Source organism: Aethalodelphis obliquidens, unplaced genomic scaffold, assembly GCF_003676395.1.
Source record: "Aethalodelphis obliquidens isolate GAN/ISIS:26980383/991018 unplaced genomic scaffold, ASM367639v1 scaffold5, whole genome shotgun sequence".
Classification (NCBI taxonomy): Eukaryota; Metazoa; Chordata; class Mammalia; order Artiodactyla; family Delphinidae; genus Aethalodelphis; species Aethalodelphis obliquidens.
Window position 1 is genome coordinate 71270802 of NW_020837949.1, and position 19591 is coordinate 71290392.

The window sequence follows — 19591 nt, forward strand, 5'->3', positions numbered from 1 at the left end:
GCTTATCTTACTGTGTTTGGGGTCTCCTTTTTTGCAGGCTGAAGGTTCGTAGTTCCTGTTGTTTTTTGTGTCTGTCCCCAGTGGCTAAGGTTGGTTCAGTGGGTTGTGTAGGCTTCCTGGTGGAGGGTACTAGTGCCTGTGTTCTGGTGTATGAGGCTGGATCTTGTCTTTCTGGTGGGCAGGTCCACGTCTGGTGGTGTGTTTTGGGGTGTCTGTAGACTTACTATGATTTTGGGCAGCCTCTCTGCTAATGGGTGGGGTTGTGTTCCTGTCTTGCTAGTTGTTTGGCATAGGATGTCCAGCACTGTAGCTTGCTGGTCGTTGAGTGAAGTTGGGTGCTGGCGTTGAGATGGAGATCTCTCGGAGATTTTTGCTGTTTGATATTATGTGTAGCTGGGAGGCCTCTTGTGGACCAGTGTCCTGAAGTTGGCTCTCCCACCTCAGAGGCACAGCACTGAGTCCTGGCTGCAGCACCAAGAGCCTTTCATCCACAGGGCTCCTTAATTTGGGATGATTCGTTGTCTATTCAGGTATTCCACAGATGCAGGGTATATCAAGTTGATTGTGGAGCTTTAATCTGCTGCTTCTGAGGCTGCTGGGAGAGATTTCCCTTTCTCTTCTTTGTTCTGACAGTTCCCAGGGGCTCAGCTTTGGATTTGGCCCCGCCTGTGCGTGTAGGTCGCCGGAGGGCGTCTGTTCTTTGCTCAGACAGGACGAGGTTAAAGGAGCCGCTGATTCGGAGGCTCTGGCTCACCCAGGCCGGGGGGTAGGGAGGGTCACGGAGTGCGGGGCGGGCCTGCAGCGGCAGAGGCCGGCGTGACGCTGCAGCCTGAGGCGCGCCGTGCGCTCTCCCGGGGAGCCGTCCCTGGATCCCGGGACCCTGGCAGTGGCGGGCTGCACAGGCTCCCCAGAAGGGCGTGTGGCTAGTGACCTGTGTTCGCACACAGGCCTCCTGGCGGCGGCAGCAGCGGTCTTAGCGTCCCATGTCCGTCTCTGGGCTCCGCACTCTTAGCCGCGGCTCGCGCCCGTCCCTGGAGCTCTCTCAAGCAGCGTTCTTAATCCCCTCTCCTCGTGCACCAGGAAACAAAGAGGGACGTAAAAGTCTCTTGCCTCTTCGGCAGGTCCAGACCCCTCCCCGGACTCTCTCCCGGCCAGCCGCGGCGCACCAACGCCCTGCAGGCTGTGTTCACGCCGCCAACCTCAGTCCTCTCCCGGCGCTCCGACAAAAGCCGGAGCCTCAGCTCCCAGTCCCGCCCGCCCCGGCAGGCGAGCAGACAAGCCTCTCGGCTGGTGAGTGCCGGTCGGCCCGATCCTCCGCGCTGGAATCTGTCCGCTCTGCCCTCCGCACCCCTGTTGCCGTGCTCTCTCTGTTTGCTAGTATTTTGTTGAGGATTTTTGCATCTATATTGCATCAGTGACATTGGTCTGTACTTTTCTTTTTTGTAGTATCTTTGTCTGGTTTTGGTATCAGGGTGATGGTAGCCTCGTTGAATGAGTTTGGGAGTGTTCCTTCCTCTGCAAGTCTTTGGAAGAGTTTGACAAATATGGGTGTTAGCTCTTCTTTAAATGTTTGATAGAATTCACCTGTGAAGCCATCTGGTCCTGGACATTTGTTTGTTGGAAGATTTTTAATCACAGTTTCAATTTCATTACTTGTGATTGGTCTGTTCATATTTTCTATTTCTTCCTGGTTCAGTCTTGGAAGCCTATAGCTTTCTAAGAATTTGTCCATTTCTTCCAGGTTGTCCATTTTATTGGCATAGAGTTGCTTGTAGTAGTCTCTTAGGATGCTTTGTATTTCTGCGGTGCTCATTGTAACTTTTCCTTTTTCATTTCTAATTGATTTGAGTCCTCTCCCTCTTTTTCTGGATGAGTCTGGCTAAAGGTTTATCAATTTTGTTTATCTTCTCAAAGAACGAGCTTTTAGTTTTATTGATCTTTGCTATTGTTTTCTTTGTTTCTATTTCATTTATTTCTGCTCTGATCTTTATGATTTCTATCCTTGTACTAACTTTGGGTTTTGTTTGTTCTTCTTTCTTTAGTTTCTTTAGGTGTAAGTTTAGATTGTTTATTTGGGATTTTTCTTGTTTCTTGAGGTAGAATTGTATTGCTATAAACTTCCCTCTTAGAACTGCTTTTGCTGCATCCCATAGTTTTTGGATCATCATGTTTTCATTGTCATTTGTCTCTAGGTATTTTTTGATTTCCTCTTTGATTTCTTCAGTGATCTCTTGGTTATTTAGTAATGTATTGTTTAGCCTCCATGTGTTTGTGTTTTTTATGGTTTTTTTCCCCTGTGATATATTTCTAATCTCATAGCGTGGTGGTTGGAAAAGACACTTGATATGATTTCAGTTTTCTTAAATTTACTGAGGCTTGATTTGTGACCGACCCAAGGTGTGATCTATCCTGGAGAATGTTCCATGTGTTCTTGAGAAGAAAGTGTAATCTGCTGTTTTCAGATGGAATGTTCTATAAATATCTATTAAATATATTTTGTCTATTGTGTCATTTAAATCTTTTGTTTCCTTATTAATTTTCTGTCTGGATGATCTGTCCATTGGTGTAAGTGAGGTGTTAAAGTCCCCCACTATTATTATATTACTGTTGATTTCCTCTTTTATAGCTGTTAGCATTTGCCCTAGGTATTGAGGTGCTCCTATGTTGGGTGCATATATATTTATAATTGTTACCTCTTCTTCTTGGGTGGATCCCTTCATCATTATGTAGTGTCCTTCCTTGTCTCTTGTAATATTCTTTACTTTAAAGTCTATTTTATCTGATATGAGTATTGCTACTCCAGCTTTCTTTTGATTTCCAGTTGCATGGAATATCTTTTTCCGTCCCCTCACTTTCAGTCTGTATGTGTCCCTAGGTCTGAAGTGGGTCTCTTGTAGACAGCATATATATGGGTCTTGTTTTTGTATCTATTCAGCGAGCCTCTGTCTTTTGGTTGGAGCATGTAATCCATTCACATTTAAGGTAATTATTGATATGTATGTTCCTATTACCATTTTTTTAATTCTTTTGGGTTTGTTTTTGTAGGTCCTTTTCTTCTCTTCTGTTTCCCACTTAGAGAAGTTCCTTTATCATTTGTTGTAGAGCTGTTTTGGTGGTGCTGAATTCTGTTAGCTTTTGCTTGTCTGTAAAGCTTTTGATTTCTCCGTCGAATCTGAATGAGATCCTTGCCAGGTAGAGTAATCTTGGTTGTAGGTTCTTCCCTTTCATCACTTTAAATATGTTATGCCACTCCCTTCTGGCCTGTAGAGTTTCTGCTGAGAAATCAGCTGTTAATCTTTTGGGAGTTCCCTTGTATGTTATTTTTTGTTTTTTCCCTTGTTGCTTTTAATAATTTTTCTTTGTCTTTAATTTTTGTCAGTTTGATTACTATGTGTCTCAGTGTGTTTCTCCTTGGGTTTATCCTGTCTGGTACTCTCTGCGCTTCCTGGACTTGGGTGGCTATTTCCTTTCCCATGTTAGGGAAGTTTTCGACTATAATCTCTTCAAATATTTTCTTGGGTCCTTTCTCTCTCTCTTCTCCTTCTGGGACCTCTATAATGTGAATGTTGGTGTGTTTAATGTTGTCCCAGAGATCTCTTAGGCTGTCTTCATTTCTTTTCATTCTTTTTTCTTTATCCTGTTCCACGGCAGTGATTTCCACTATTCTGTCTTCCAGGTCACTTATCCGTTCTTCTGCCTCAGTTATTCTGCTATTGATTCCTTCTAGTGTATTTTTCATTTCAGTTATTGTATTGTTCATCTCTGTTTGTTTGTTCTTTATTTCTCCTAGGTCTTTGTTAAACATTTTGGGCATCTTCTTGATCTTTGCCTCCATTCTTTTTCCAAGGTCCTGGATCATCTTCATTATCATTATTCTGAGTTCTTTTTCTGGAAAGTTGCCCGTCTTCACTTCATTTAGTTGTTTTTCTGGGGTTTTATTTTCTTCCTTCATCTGGTACATAGTCTTCTGCCTCTTTATTTTGTCTATCTTTCTGTGAATGTGGTTTTCGTTCCATAGGCTGCAGCATTGTAGTTCTTCTTGCTTCTCCTGTGTGCCCTCTGGTATATGAGGCTATCTAAGAGGCTTTTGCAAGCTTCCTGTTGGGAGGGACTGGTGGTGGGTAGAGCTGGGTGTTGCTCTGTATAGGCATTTAATTTTAAAAATCCCTGTCATTTTCACCCCAATCATAACAAAATGTAAGGAACAAGGAGGAGGGCCAGGAAACTTTTATTTAAAGTTGATTTTTATCTAATAGTTATTTAGAATTACAGTAAAGATAGTAACATATTGTGATCACTGGATCTCAAGATGGCGGCAGGAAGATGTTTGGGGGAATATTGATGCTGTTATTCCATGAAAAATGCTATGAACCATATTGGATTTCAGAAATCTTAGTGGTTTCTAAGGCTCCTAGCTCATTGTTTGTTTTCCATTTGACCTCCACGATGAATATCAAACTGGGTGTTTTTCCCTGTAGTTATCCAGGATCAATGCCTTTGCCCTCCCCACCTCAGATACCTCTGGGAAAGATATAGCAGTAAGTGATGAGTCTTATTTTCACTCACCACTGCTCAAGACCTTGAGAAATTGTATGGTTCTGGTTCTGCCTAATGATCCATTTGGGAGACCTGAATTCTAGTTTCAACTGGCCCTAATTACTTGCAACACATTTATTGATTCTTTTGTAATTTAACCAAAATGTATCAAAGTCTCATTATTTTAGGTGCTCTGAATTAGAAGATTTAGTCTCTAACATCAAGCATGTCACATTCCAATGAGAAATAAAACAGGACCATATTGGATGTCACAAAACGGAGCCTATTTAAGACCTCATAGATATGAGTGCCTCATGAATATGGGGTTCCCTGAGAGCTTCATGCTTACATAGTCTTTCTGTCCCTTCCTACTTACTTTAGTGATGTCTAAGAAGTCTCTCAGGTTATTTGTTTTGATACTTAATATTATCAATTCTCCTTGTTGCTCTTATTCTGTTTAGCAGAATTGGGTATTCATAAGTAATTCAGCAAGCATAAATTGCAGTTTTCCTGAAATGCATTTTATCTCAGCTTTAGTCTTGAAGGATGACTATGGGTGAACCAGGAGAGTAGAAAGGGTAGGAGGAAAGAGAGACACTGGGAGGGGCACGGGCAAAGCACGGAGGCATGAGCATACATGGCCTTTTCAGGGACCTGTAAAGAGTTTTGTATGGTTGGAGGTAGAATGGGTGTGGAAGCAGCCAGAAATGATACAAAGTTTAGCTCACAGTAACACTGTGTGCTGTGCTAAGGAATTTGGGTGTTATTCTAAATGCAAGCAAAACTGAAGAATGTTAAGCAGGGAAAGGACATGATCAGATGTATATTTTAGATGTGTATTTTGGTCTGTGGACAGACAGTGCAGGGAATGTGATTAGATTTAGGAAGTCCTTGCATCAACCTACCATGTACACAATGTAAATAACATTGTTTTACTTATGAGAACTTATACCATTGTAGTATCTATGGGGATATGGACAGGATAATATAAAGCTGAGAGAAAATGACTGGATTTAGGAAGATTTGGAGGCATCAGTTTCCTCATCTGCAAAATTAAGTAATTGGATAGATAATTTGAAAAAGTTGAAACATGTAGAAAAGATTTTATAAATTATCTAGTCTGACTAGTCAGTTTTATAGATGAAGAAGTTTTCTCTATGACTGCTTATAACTCTAAGTATCTGGAACCTGAAAGCATTTTCCAACGTGATGAGAATGAGTTTCCTTCTAGTTCTGGAAACCACTTGTGGCCAGCTGTGGTCCTAAACTGTTGTGCCAAAAATGAGTAAAAGAGGAGGTGAAGTGTTTCGGGGTGGGGGCAGAAGGGGCTACCTCCAAACACCACCTTCTACTTCCCATAGTCATACTTTAAATTGATCGCTGTTTCCTCATTAAGTTGGGGCCTGGCATTGTCCTCTCCAGGCTCCTCTTTTAGATGGCAAAGTCCCCAAAGTGAGGTAACACATTAGGTCACTAACACTTTCGAGTGAATGATATTGTATGATGTTTTTCTCAAGAAGGGAGTGGCTCAGGGTAGCAGAAGGACAGTGGGACATATTAAAGAGGACGGACTGAAAGGCAGGGGAAATTGTGAAAAAAGGCAAGTTGTGGTAATAGGGCCTTTGCGATTTTTCCAAGTGTGGGCCTTGGCCTGACACCATGGGCTTGTCCGAGCATTCCATGCCTGTTATTCAGTGTGGCTGAAGCTATCCAGTTCTGTCTTTCAGACTCAACTCTAGATAGATGGAGCACAATGAGATAATGAGGAAACTGTAGCCCAATGGCCTTGACTCATCATCTCAATTTCTGTCAAGGTCTTAGAACCTTGAAGTGTGTCTATCAAAGGTTTTAGGGCCTTGAACTCTTCTATTTCACTATCAGATATGCGTTAAGAGCAAACAATAATCCATGATCTATTTGTTTTAACTACATATAATTGGCCTATTTAGATGTAGTTGTGTTCAAGAGTAGAAACATTTCCAAGGAACATGAAGTATATGTAGTGACTGAGAAAACAAAAACATCCAGTAATGGTCATAAGCACCCTTAATGGCAATTGTAATTTCACAGACTAGTGTTTGGACTGAGGAGAAACATTTGTTAAAAATACACTAAATAGAAAGACAAAGATGTTAATACTGAAGATATCAGCAGGCTTGGACTATCTGAAGAGCAAATTAATTTTATTTATTTTCTAACTGGACCTTTCTCCAAAATAGGCTACAGTCTGATATAATTATTAGGAAAAATAAACTGTACTTCTAGTTTATGTAACATTTATTCGCTATATTTTCATTATATTGATTCTTATATGAAAATTATTTTCATTATAGTGATTCAGATAATTTACAGAAATTCATTAAAATATTTTACATTACAGTACCTTGTTTAACACATTTTAAATGGGAGAGAGAGAATTTCATGGCAAATTTTGGTAAAACAGAATGACTACTGGATTTTATATGTGAATACATCAATGACAGAAGCTGAAATCACAAGTATGCTTTAGTTTTTGTCATTTCTGTGAGTTAATAGGTATGGCAGAGGATCATATTATTAGAAATAATCGAGTAATTTCATAGAATGAAAGCAGAATAAAAATAGGAATCTAGGTAATTTCCCTAGATTAAATTAAATTCGTTGATGATTTTAATTTAATATTATAAAATTCTTAAAATGTAACAATTGCTGAACTGGAGAAATGGCTTCAATCACTTGAATAAAATCACAGACTACTAGGGCTAAAAGAAGTTTTATAAGTCCAGAGCACTTCTTCCTTTTCTGGCAAGATAGAGTGGCCAAAGAGAACAGTGTAGTGAATGATGGCCCAGATTCTGGAGCCAGTCAGCCTAGGCTCAAATATGGCTCAACTTCTCACCACCTGTATACTTTAGATATGTTACTTACCCTTCTTCGTTTCTCGTGAAAGGGAGATGCACATCATTAGGTTGTTGTGATGATAAAATAAAGCCATCACTCCTAACAATTTTAAATGGTGCCTGGCACTTGATATGTGTTTTATACTATTATTTTAAATGAGGACTAAGTTATTCAGTACCTTCCAGACTGAGATGAAGCATTTGCACTCAATTCTAAGTACAAAAGGAATGGTTTAAAGGGTAAATGAAGAAATGAATTGATGATCCATTTCTGTTTGAAGAGCAACTGTTCCTTTATTCTTGTCTCACTCCTAAAGACTCAAAGTTCAGGGTAGGGACACTAATTGGAGGAGGTTCAATAATTTATCTATGCACCAGCTGCCAAGAAATGCTACGAGGAGGTGTATGACCCCTTCAGTTTCAGTACTGGGTGGCATCTTGCCTGAGCTAGAGACTCTCATATTCAGTTCTCCACTTGATGCTACAATGTGGGTTTCTCACAGACATCTTAAATTGATTCGTCACTCTCAAATAACTTATTCCTTACACCCCTGCAAATCGGTACATTTCAGTAATTTTTCTAATTGTTTAGCCTAAAAATCTAGGAACCATCATTAATCCCTCTGTTTTCCTCAGCCCACCCTCTCCTCCACCCAGGTGATCATGAGGAGTACAGTCTCCCACCAAGACTGACAGACTGGGCATTCAGGCAATAGTAGGAAGTTGGTTTGGGTGTGGTGCATTCAGAACTCCAACAGAGATGGCATTTCCAGAGTCCATAGCATTGAGACTATCTGTACCACAGTTTGGTGTTGAGTGGCTCATATGGGAGTGTGTTTCATTTGTATTAGTATTTTCTTCCCAAGCAGCCTAATTTCCATAAGAAACTAAGCTCTCCTCATATTCCTGATGGGCTCCTTAATGTACAAAATGAGTACTCTATAAATAATTGTTTATTGATTGTTATTCTTTTAAAAAAGTATAAAAATTACAAGTACTATCATAGGTCAAATATTCCTCAATTTACCTCAGTGTTACCCTGAACGTATATTTTAGTCAATAAACTCAAATGACAGTGAAATTGAGTAATATCTATTACTCAAAGATCAGAGATTTAAAACAGTTGAAAATATTAATTTGGAGACTGTTTCCTCCCACAAATATTCAATCAAGTATTACTACTAACTTGATTCTGAAATTATTCAGTAAACATATCTGGTCTTGCTCACCCAAATGCTGTAGCTAATAGTTAGGACAACATTTTATTTTGTATAGGAGCACCAGAGGGACATGCACAAATATTAGTGAGGAGGGAAAAAAACTATAATAAAGCAAACATTATCTGTAAATTCTCATTTTATTTTCTTTAAGAAGCTGAAGCAGTTGACCCTGAGCTGGAAAACAAGGAATGCCTTACAGCTATGTAATTTCAAAGAGCCAGAGGTATGTGTAATAAAATAGTTGGGAGGAAGTACTAAGGACAGTGCCCAATCTGAGGCTGTGGCAATTAGAATAGGAAGGGTTGTGAGTTCTTTGCTGAAATGTCAACCCTGTCCTTTTCTTGATTCCATAGGATGGCACAACCATTTAAGGAGTGGTCCATTCTGGTTATCATATGAAGATACCACTCCACCAGAAGTGTCAGAACTCAAAAGTATTCACTTGACAACATCTCTGTGTAGCGGGAATAGTGCTGACCCAGTAATGTGCCAAGGTCAGTGGCATATGGACTTTCTTTGGGGAAAGAGAGACTAGTAAGGAAACGAGAGCCGACTGTGACCTAACCTGGGGTGGCGGCAGTGGAGTTTAAAGTGGAAAATGAGCGGTTATATTCTAGATATATTTTGAAGGTAGAGCCAACAGGATTCACTAAAGATAAGATATAAGGTGGGTAGGAAAGAAATCAAGAATGACTCTAAGGCTTTTTATTTGAGAAAAATAAAGGGGGAGTTGGCAACCACTGAGATGGAGAAGGTCGTGGTGGGGCACATTTCAGGGAGGATATAGAGTTCAATTTCAGACATATTGAATTTGAGATGTCTGTTAGACATCCAAGTGGAACTGTTGGGTAGGCAGTTGGACATGCAAGTCTGGAGTTTGTGAGAGAGGTCTGTGATGGAGATAAAATTTGGAATATATCAGCATATAGACAGCCTTTTAAGGTATGTAACTGAAGGAGATCGCTATGGGAGTAACAGTGTGAGAGGGAGAGATGAGAACTAAAGCCGAAGGGGAAAAAAAGATGGTGATCACTGTGTTGGAGAAAAAATAAATCAGAGAAGGGGTTTAGGGATTGATGGGAAGGGTATAATATTTGTGAAATTAGAGATAATTCATTCTCCTAGGAAGATACTAGGACAAATTGAGAAGACACAATAATCAATAATAAAAAAACATGAAGAAAATAATTCTCCAGAGAGGAAAACAAATTAACAGAGTTCATAGACTGGAATGGCAAATTGTATTCCAGGCAAAGTGAATAAAAACAGATTCATACCCATAAATATTCTTAGAAAAATTTTGAATATGGAAGATACAGAAACCATCCTATAGGCATCCAGATAGAGCACATGGATTACTTATAAAGGAGTGAAAATTGGACTACTTAGATCTTCTCCATACGAACACATGCCAAAAGTATGTTGTAGTCCAAGAAGTTCACATACGCAGCCAAAGTCACATTTACACATAAGAACAAGGATGGAAGCACTCAGAAAATACCATTTTGTCTTCTTAACAACAACAAAAGGTCAAGTATATTCTTAGCTTACTGAGAATGACACAAGAACTGTGGTGAACAATGATATAAGGAAACACAGCAATTTAAGCCTAATCAGTTATTAGAAAAAAGGCAACAAGAGTGAGTGCAAACTAAACAAAAAAATTTTTAAAGGAAAACATCATATAAAATATTATGTATTTATAAATATACACTTAATTCTAGAAAAATATTTGAGGTAGATGACATAAATTTTAAAAAGCCAGCAAGAAGACATACATCAAAAATAAGTAAGATAAATTAATCAAAAAGAATAAAAACACAGGGTATATAAAGTAAAACTTAGTTAAGTTAGCAGAAGAATGTATATCTGTCCTATGCATTGTTTTTTTAGGATTTATAGCTTATATTTAAGAGTCCTGGGACTCTAGGAAGCTGATTATCTTTCTGTCCTATGTATTTTTTAATGGCGGATTAGACACTTGGCTCTAAGACTAGTGTACAATGTAAACAGGTATCACAAACGATTGTAGATCCACAGGGTCCATGAGGAAACACACACACATGCACACACACACACACACACACACACACACACACACACACACACAGTCCAGAAGTCCAACTATTCCTGGTACTGTGACCTGAAAAAAGTTTCTTCCACTTAGGTTCATTGGAGAAGGAAGCATTGGGTATCATAAAGGACAATATCCTTGACAACATCTGTACATTAAACCCAATAAATTTCATAGGGCTGTTCTTTTTTAAAAAATGTCATTTCATATAGGTTTTATGATATTATGGTGGCAAAAGTCATTTACTAAAAGTAACTTTTTGCAAAGGCTTATGTTTTTCTGATTGTGTGGTTTAATCTTCTTACAGATATTTGAGATCTTGAATGATGCATATACTTCAGTAAATACTGTCTGTCTTAGCTGAGATATTGAAAGTTATTAAGAAGTGATTTTGAGGTTGTGCTCCCTGAAATTTGGTAGTAAAATGTGGTAATGCAGTTTACCAGTGAAGTGATATTTTCTTGAGAAAACCATTGAGCCCAACAAAATCTTAAGTGGAAGACTTTTGCTTAACTTGAAAGCTTTGTTATCCCTAGTTACTTGGAGGCAAGGGTATAGCAATTAATAATTACCAACTTTCGTACGTTAGTACTATTAGCCCTATATTGTCAAAGAGAAAGTCACAGCAGCAGATGGACTAAAAATATGCTAAATTTCTTATAATTTAAAAATTTGATTTTAGATTAGATATATTTAACCTATGTTTTTTGAAAACTTTTATTGCATTCAAATTTATACTGTTTATACTGTCATAGAATGAAAATAACTTTGAGCTGTGTTTCATAATGTAGACAGCTGATTTTTATTCTATCACATTTCACTTTCTCTTTCATTTTGTATAGTTAGACTGTCTTTACCCTCTGAAACATTGGAATTGTACCTTTTAAGATGAGGCTAGAGTATATGGAATTGAGGTATATTTTAAACTGGAGTGCGGAGAAGGCATAGCGTGTAGCACTCATATCAGCCTAACATGCTCAGAACAATTTCAATTTGGCCCCTGCCTATCTACTCTGGACTTAGGCTTAAAAACCTTTTGTGTAATCTGAAGTCATTCTGTCCCTTTGTGGTCCACAATATTAATGAGACCTTATTATGTGTCAGGAACTGTCCCAAGGCACCTGGGAGGAAGAGATATATTAAATGGGATATGGCACTATAATAAAGATATAGTGGATTAAACAAGGCAGTTTGTTTTATGAAAATTTTGGTTAGATGTTACAGGTGTGGTTCAGTGGCTCAGCCAAATTGGAGATTTAACTTCTTACTTTACTATCCTCAAAATGTGACCTTCCATTTCATGGGCCAAATAGCTACTCCAGGTCTCACTTCCATTTTGCATTCCAGCCAGGGGAAAGGAAGAAAAGCAAGGGGAAGACATGTCCCTCTTTCTAGGGACCTATCTAGAAATTATGTGTGACTTCTGCTCATATTCCATTCCTAGATCTTAGTCACATAGCCACAACTAACTACAAGTGAAACTGAAATGTAGTCATTAGCTGGATAGCCATGTCTTCGTGGGATCTACTGTTAAAGGAAGAAGGGGAGAATGGATGGTGTTAGATAACTAGGTCCTTTATGAAGCAGTGACCCAAACAGTCATGATCCTTGGCTTCAGTCTGGCTCCGAGCTTAGAATTTCCTCCTTTAGACCTAGACGTAGTCATAGTCTGCACGCTAGGTATACAGCTATTTTACCCAGCCTGCCAATGCTGTTTTTCCCAGCAGCCTCAACTTAGGGCCATTTACGTACAAAATAACACAGAACTTGCAATATATTAACTATATTTCTTCCATTCCATCCCAATAGCTATTATTTCTAATGCTCCCACATCCAATATCTGCACGAGTTGGTTGAGTGCATGTCCCTCATTCTACTATGAGCTCTTTATTAGGCAAGATACCTTAACCAAACTATAAAATTGTGTTGAGAACAGAGCCAAGTCCATAGTAAGCATCCAATAAATAATTTGATAGATTTTTGTTGAATTGGTAATGAAAGTTAGCACAAGAACTGGATGGTGATCAGAGAAAGAAAACTCAATTGGATCCAACCCAATTTAAATGTAAACTGAGCCTACATTATCACTACTTCTCACCCTCTCCTCACTATGACATTTATGTGCTTGTTTAGTTTAGGGCTACACATAAGAATGACCATGAACATTTGACTTGGGGAAGGGGAGTCAGGAAACTGTTCACCTTCTTGATCATTTTGTCAACCCCTTTCTCCCAAAGGAGATATTTATGTAGCCCATCAACTTCACTAAACTGTAATAAAATATATCTTCATGTTTTCTTTCTCTATGATTTCTGTAGAAAACATATAATTTGCATGCATTTTTACAGAAGAATGTTAAAAAGAAAATAAACTTTTAATTTTATATGCTAGCATATAAAATGCAGTCAGTAAATCCAACAGACAGGGACAGCACGAAAGGAAAAAAAGACTGTGTGGGGGGAAAGAAAGAGAGGAGAAGGGAAGCAGGAGAGATCTGTAATGATTTTAGATTATTATTATTATTTTGTTATATGAAGCCACTTATCCTTGCAACATGAATGATAAATGAGCAACTAGTACAACTGTAATACAGTATAATACATTGGAAGCCAATTACTAATGATATAGGAATGTTAAAAAGCAACTATAACTAAATCGTAGAAAATCAGAGTATGAAGGAAAAACATTAGATTTATGAAAGAGTGAAGTGTACTCTAAAGAACATCCACAAAATCAGAGACATAATAATGGCATTATACTTTAAGCTGATGAAGAAAATGTTATAAATCATATCTTCTGACTTGGAAATTCTCCCAATGGTTGGCATTTTATTTCAAGAGAACCTCTATTTCTGAATTAAATGCCATAACTCTGAGAATTGTATTCACTTTTGTCACTTGATCCGTTTGGTAATAAATTTATGGTAAGCTTCCATGAAAAGTTTCCAGCTACCCTCAGATTCATAGTTAAGGTTAGTGTGAGTAGTACTCTCTCCTCTTAAAAGATGTTTCCTTGGAGTTTGTCTACACTGTCCTTTTGAAGCTCAGACTCAGAATCTCTGACCTCGGTGCTGCTTTTGACGTTGTTTTGGGTTCCGTGGCTGTGACATTATAACTTTAGCAAATTATTTATTATACTAGTATTGCATGTAGACAAGAACCAGCCTTAGTTTTCAATCCAGAAGCTGTGTTTTTTCTTTTGTTGAGATGATGAAATAAACATCTTTAGAAACAAATTTTCTCTGCTTTAATGTTAAAGTTTCACATTTAGAAGTTCATCTCAATTTAATTTTAATTTTGTCAAAGAGCAGGAAAATAAAGTGAATAAAAGGAGAAAAAGCCCTGAAAGTAACTCTAACCAGTAGCACAAGGATAGTTATATCCAATTTGACTAGTGGGATGGACCTGGCCAAAACACAGGATAGATTTATCTAATAGTCATATATTTTTCTTGCCTCCCCACTTTTTTTTGCTACTCCAAGCACCATAAATATGATAAATATCATATATAGGGTCTTTAGCTGACAGAATACATTATGATTAATTATGAAACAGAGACTCTAATGAAATGCAGCACCTGAAGGAAATACCAAAGATTATGCAGTCTTGAGGTGGTAGCCCTTTTATTATAGTATCAGGCAGTAGGAAGCTATATATGTACGTCACACACACACACACACACACACACACACACACACACACACACACACACACACGTGTATTTCTGAAGCATTTAGAAAAATAGCCCAATTCAGATGCAAGGAATTATTTCTTTCACACGCTATGAACATAAAGCAATAATAATACAGAAAATGACACGAGTGGAACATATACAGATGGCATGAAATAGAAATCATCCCAGTAGCAACAGCTATTTTATTTTAAAGATGGTATAAATTGAAACCATAGGAACTAACAGAAACTCTTAAAGGAGCCCTTCAGTTTATGCTTTAAAAAGTGCCTTACTGAGCTGAACACCCAAACAATGCTGGGCTGCCTTTGCAAGGAGAATATGCAAGCCTTCCGCTAATTGACATGGGCATGGAGTTACATTATAGCAACATTTGTCACTGTTACCTCTAGAGAAGGAGGCAACTGGGTCAACTGGGTCAATATTTGGCTCCATTGTTAAGTGTAAGCTTGGACAAGATATTTAAACTAATTTGTTTCCTTATTCGTAAAGTGGATATATAAATATTCACTGTAGTATTTTGTAAGGATTGGATGACATAGCTTATGTAAACAGCTAGTGCATAGTAGTTGTTCAATTAACTCACTCCTGTCTCAGCTGGCTTTGTGTGCATTTCCTCACTTAGCCCTGGGAGTGTGTTCAATAACTCAGCTGAGCAGTCCACAGGAAAGAAGGTGCCTATGAAAGGTGAGGCCAAAAACCAGGCAAACAAATCAAATTGGACTTATTGCTCATTATTTTTCAATTTGCTCTTTGTGTTTCTTTTGACTAGTAGTGAAGATAACGGAGTTGGAAAAGAGTAAGTAAACACTGTTGTTTTGGGTGGTCTTTTCTCTTTAGAATTCACCCAGATTTTCAGTCTCGATGACTGATTAATTTTTGACAATTACATGAGAACAAAGAAAAATTGTAAATACTATGTAACATGCACGAATCAACGGATAGGTTTTGTTTTGTTCGAATTAGCTCTCTAGGGGCTAATACGATCATATTCTAGGTATTAATTTAGCTTAAGTGGCTCCCACCAAAACTGTTTTGGTTTCTATGGAGACTTTTTCTCTGGTTTACTGGTATATAACTGTTTCCTCACCTTTTCATTTCCTGAAATAGCACCAAGTACAGTATCTAAATTTTGACTAATATAAATCAAAGCACATGCTTTCCTTTCAGCAAAGTCCTCTATTTCAACATGCGTGCAGGATTTTCCTTTTTAATGCATTAGACATCTGTTATTGCTAATGGGGATAAAATGTCACATGTTAAAAACAATAAAAGTTATTAAAAGCAGTGCAGGTTTTAAATATTTTGAAATTATTTATGTTAGAAGTATAATTTTTTTCTTTAGATGTACGGTAGAGATTTCAAACAATGAGGATAAAAAGTATGTGAAAATATGTGAAAATGAATGTGTATGAATGTGCAAATACGATCATATAAAGCTTTTATGGATCACATTTATCAGGTTATAATGTACACTTTAAAAAAATATATTAAATATTACACAATCTCCATATACCTTTACTCACACGATCACATGCACACTCATGCATACAAACGTACACACATTGTGTTCCCATGGGCTAAATAGGAGCAAAGCTATGATACTAATTGTTTAAAAGCCAGCAATTTCATTAGATATTTGAAGTGTATTCCTGACTAATCAATAATGTCTTAGAATTAATATAGTTTACCGTAGCTATTTTAGTTGGATGTGTCTCTTTGTGTGTGTGTGTGTGTGTGTGTGTGTGTAATTACAGGTGAATTCAACTGTGTTTAAAAGAAGGAACACCTCAGCATTTTAACTGAATTTCCCATTTCAGTGTCAATGAAATTAAAGTCATATTTGCTAAGTACTTTTAACTTTTAACTTATTTAATTAACTTAAACTTCTATTTTGGGGCGACTGTGGGAATACTTGTTTTATTGAAGAAAGACTTATAAATGAAGATCGTTTCTCCAAACCCAATGATTTCATTTATATAAAAGAAAACAAAAATGGGGAAGCAAATTGAGATTGTTTGAAATCAGGATCTGGGTATTCCTGCAGGAAGAGAAGGGCAATAACTGGAAGGAATCATGAGAGGGGACCTCTAATATGCTAGTAATGTTTTGTTCTCTAGTATCTAAAGAAAAGTATTACAGAATATCACTCCTAAGCATGTAAAATACCTAGTCTAAATGTTTTAAGCTTAAAAAGGCAAGCATTCTCACATAAGTAACAGCATCCTGCCCTTCAACTAAGAGTAAAACTTACAAATTGTATTGTTGTGTGGCTATTTTTAATTCAAAATAATTTTATTATTTTTCTCTTTTTTCATTCTTTGTGGTGATAAGTTAAGATTTACTCTCTTAGCAACTTTTCTAATATATAATACAGTATTTTAAACTATAGTCACCATGCTGTATATTCGATCCTCAGAACTTACCCATCTTATAAATGGAAATTTGTACCCTTTGACCAACATTTCCCCATTTCCTCCACCCCACAACCCCTGGCAACCACCATTCCACCCTATTTCTATGAGTTTGGCTTTTTTATAGATTACACGTATAAGTGAGAACATACATTTGCCTTTCCCTGTCTGACTTATTTCACTTAGCATGATGCCCTCAAAGTCCATCCATCTTGTTGCAAAAGGCAGGATTTCCTTCTTTTTTATGGCTGAATAACATTCCATTCACATCTTCTTCAACCATTCATCTGTTGATGGAAATTTGTTTGTTTCCATGTCTTGGCTATTGTGAATAATGCTGCAATGAACATGGGGGATGCAAATATCCGTTCCAGATAATGATTTCATTTCCTTCAGATATATACCCAGAAGTGGGATTACTGGATCATATTGTAGTTTGATTTTTATTTTTTGGAGGAAACTTCATACTGTCTTCCATAGTGGCCGCACCAATTTACATTTCTACCAACAGTGCATGAGGGTTCCCTTTTCTCCACATCCTTGTCAACACTTGGCCATTTAACAGGTGGGAGGTGATAACTCATTATGGTTTTGATTTGCATTTCCCTGATGATTAGTGATGTTAACCACCTTTTCATGTACCTGTTGGCCATCCATGTGTCTTCTTGGAAAAATATCTATTCAGGTCTTTTGCCCATTTTTAAATTGGATTATTTGTGTTTTTGCTAATGAGTTGTATGAGTTCCTTATATAGTTTGGATATTAACCCTTTACAGACAGATAGTTTGCAAATATTTTCTCCCATTCCATGGATTGCCTTTTCATTTTGTTGATTGTTTCTTTTGCTGTACAGAAGCTTTTTAGTTTTATGTATTCATACTTGTTTTAAAATAATTTTGTTGTTTTTCTGTCTACAAAAGGATGATAGAAAACTGCAAAAATACAAACAAGTACAAAAATGACCAGTTCTTTTATAGCATGTATAAAAAGAACATTTATATTTATAGATAAAAGTATGCTACATACAACTTATATATTTACACACATTCCCATATGAAACAGAAATGAAATCATGTCTCGCATATTACTTTCTTTATAAAATACTTTTCTACTTATTTATGTTAATAATCTTTCTATGGCACAAACTATTTTGTACATCATCCTTTCAATGACTGCAACAATTTAAAATAAGTACTCACATTTTTAGACATCTAGGCTGTTTTCTATATTTTGACATCAAAAACAATACTGAGGTGCATATTTGGTAGTCTAATCTTTGTACATAATTTTGATTATTTCCTTAGGGTAAATTCCTACCAGTGAAATTTCTGCAAGCAAGCCATAAGAATCCACAAAATGTCCTAATGTTGTAAAATATGGCTTAGATCTTCCTAACCAAGGAGCCAAGGTTCAGAGAGCATTCTTGAATCCTTTCTAACTCCTTTCTTGATATGGTAAATTACCTGAACTTCAGATACTCTTGAATCACTCCAAGAGGAAGTAGCTCTGCTTCCAGGGAAAATTCTGTTTTTCTCATTGAGTCAATGACCCTCATCTAATCAATGAATGTTCAGTAGGTTTGCTGAATGGCAATTCCAGACACTTTGTTTTCTACAATTGGCTGGCAGCTGGTCTTGGTAATTATATTCAGGCCTGATATTCTTATGTGGGGCCAATGCTCAGTCAAAACCTGGAGTAATTCTTGGGTTTGTTTTCAATATATGCAAAGACACTGATACTCACTTAAATACCTGTTTTAGTGACAAGTGATGGAAACATTAAACAATCATTAATATTACAACATACGAAGTATTCAAGAAAGAGATGCCAGTTAGTAAAAAAAGAGCAAAGCTACCAGCGTATGGAGGAAAAGAAAGAAAAATAAAAACTTTTTAGAGGTTTGATCTGGGAGTAAAAAATTTTTACATATATACCATCCATTCTAATATACACGTGAAGGTATTCTGATGGAAGTAATTTTGTATGTATGCATGTTCATACGTATGTGAATCATACAATGGAGAGAGGGGTTATAGGTAAAGAAGTAGAAACTTTGAGGCTGTCCAGGGTAAGGTCCCTGAGGTATGGTATATATTTTCATGTGGATGTAATTTGGGAAGATTTTTATTGCGTTTTGTTGTGTAATGCTTTGAGTTCTGGGCATTTTTCAGCCTGCTTCATGTTAACTGTAGAAGTAGTTGATTGAATTTGATGAAATATAGTACACTAAAGTTTAATTTGTAGTTGTGTCATCTTGAAACAAAGTGGCACCCAATATATATATTTTAACTGAGCTCATCTGCTCTAATTTTAATGGGCTTCAGTGAGATTAGGCAAATGAATAGTGATGAAAGAAATGGTGTGGCATGTTCAATAAGATCTACAATTAACAAAACCACTACTTGTCAAATGCTTGTTAACTACAGTCACCACATTTTTTCTGGTCAAAAATATGAACCCATGGTGAGAATATTTGAAACTGGGTATGTTTCCCAAGTTGGAAAAGTTTTAGTAAAGTTCAGAGGGCCCTTCAAATAAGACTCTTGAAGTTGAATCAAAGCATTTAAAAGGAACAAGATATTTAATAATTATCCTTTTAACTTTCTATGCAAGGAGGCAAATTTTTCATATAAAATAGTAGATATAAAAAAAAGTTACCTATTTTTAAATGTTGAGAAATTATGTGCAAGTTAAGGCCAACTTTATCTTTTCAAAAACTGATGTTTAAATTGCAAGTAAATCTAGGCCAAAGCTTTTCAGAGATTTTATATAAATCCA